Genomic DNA, 1,857 nt, shown 5'->3' on the forward strand with positions numbered 1-1,857 from the left:
ATCACAACAATTAAACTTAGCGTATGGCAGAGTTGCTAATCCTGCACGCCTGCTGACAGAACTTCCGAGATGGAGAGTGGCCCCGTCAGTCGAGTTTTACCTCGTCGCCATTGAAGTGTCAACGCGTGGTTCACGAGGACAGCTTACCGTTTACCTTGTTACAGGTGGTCAGTTCCCTACTTCCTATACCGGGGTTAACCGTGGGTAGGGGGGTTCTAGCGACGTATGCACCGTTTTACCGGGATGTCTTGCTAGATAAGCTTTTCTGTTTACGAATTTACCTCGTGGTGTAGATTGCGTTGTCTAATTTCTAGTCTCTTCTTTTTCAGTGCGCACGTGAGCCGCTCGCGCACGCTGACCCGTGTCACCGGCGCGCTTGAGTCCGTTTTCACTACAACGACGATAGCCTAAAAACGAAGTTTGTTTCCCGTCTTACTGAAGAAGATCGACTTACTTCAAGTTACCGACGAATGAATATCAGCTTTCTCGTTGTTTTTGACGACCGATGCATATTTTTACCGACAAACATCGTTACGAGACACGGTAAGTTTTAATTATATAATCTTCTTCACGTTCTGACATCGTTTCACATTATACGACGATGAATTTGATATAGATCTTTTCATATCAATAATACCTAATTATTTATTTTTCAGGGTTTTGATGATTAATTTATCACAGATTACACGGCCGAAGGAAACGCAGTACCGATCCATGTGTTACAATCGTAAGTTTTCAATTTTATTTATTTATTATTAACGATCTTCGGCCCGACTTAAATTGCATTTTTTCCCCACTCACACAACCCTTGTTATGATTATGACGTACATACGTATTCACAAACAATGGTGAGGAAAATTTGTGTTTTGGATAATGAAACCTTTCGTGAAAGATCTTTACCTTCACATTCTTTTGAGGATCGATGTTTGCAGATTATTGCATCAAATTGAAACGATTAAATGAAATAGGTGAATTAAGATGAATTATAAGTAAGTAACATTGTTTTATGTATAGTATATTGCAGTTTCACATTGATATGAACTGATGGAGAATTCGGGAGTAGCTTGATTTAATTAATAATTAAGTCATCCTGGCAAGTTTTATTTTGTAGCTTTGTGTGGCTGGCTTAAATTTTCTTGATAAAAAAGCTTCCAAAGCAAACATAATGAAAATGATAGCAAAGTGATCATGAAAAGTACATAGTTAAATACATACATTATCTTCAAAAACTTGACAATTATTCTAATTTTGAAATAAAAGAATATTCTAAAAGTCTTTCTTTCTTCCAACAGAGACTGAGTCTTCATGCAGTACATTCTGGAATGAGGAACACCGCATGCATTGTGGTCCAAATTGATGGCATTGACTTAACACAAAGCAGAAAGGAATGAAGAGAAATTAAGAAGTTTATGTTTCACATTAATTAAGATTATTCGAGATATGTTATCTGTCGAGGTATACAACATTTCCTTTCATAATAAAAGTGTAAACATTAATATATATACCAAAAAAAATCATGTATATAATCTAAAAATCCTTGTTAGTTATTTGTTGTACTAGCAAAAAATATAATATAGTCATCTCAAGCTTGGTTGTATTGAAATCCCCGGGGACAGTGACAGAGATATAGTACAGTACGTGCTACATCAAACAACACACCATTGTTCAAATTGTCAATCAACATTTCATTTAGTCAGTATTTAGAATGATTCCAAAATTATGATAATCTTTTCACAGTTTATTAGAAATAATGTTAAATTCGATAGAAGTCTTCGACTGTTGCTTGTTTTTGTTTATTTTAAGTTCACGGACACACATGAAAACAGTTTCCAGTACATCTGGGCTACTTCGAGGAAA

At 35.7% G+C, this 1,857-nt stretch overlaps 1 long non-coding RNA gene across 1 annotated transcript; it reads left to right on the top strand.

Moving 5' to 3' along the window:
• Positions 1-372: 372 nt before the first annotated feature.
• LOC117339640 lies at positions 373-1,634 on the top strand. Its single transcript, XR_004535278.1, has 3 exons — positions 373-543; positions 657-727; positions 1,293-1,634. It is a non-coding gene; the product is annotated as an uncharacterized LOC117339640 (long non-coding RNA).
• The last annotated feature ends 223 nt before the right edge of the window (positions 1,635-1,857 follow it).

This window comes from Pecten maximus, chromosome 12, assembly GCF_902652985.1.
Source record: "Pecten maximus chromosome 12, xPecMax1.1, whole genome shotgun sequence".
NCBI lineage: Eukaryota > Metazoa > Mollusca > Bivalvia > Pectinida > Pectinidae > Pecten > Pecten maximus.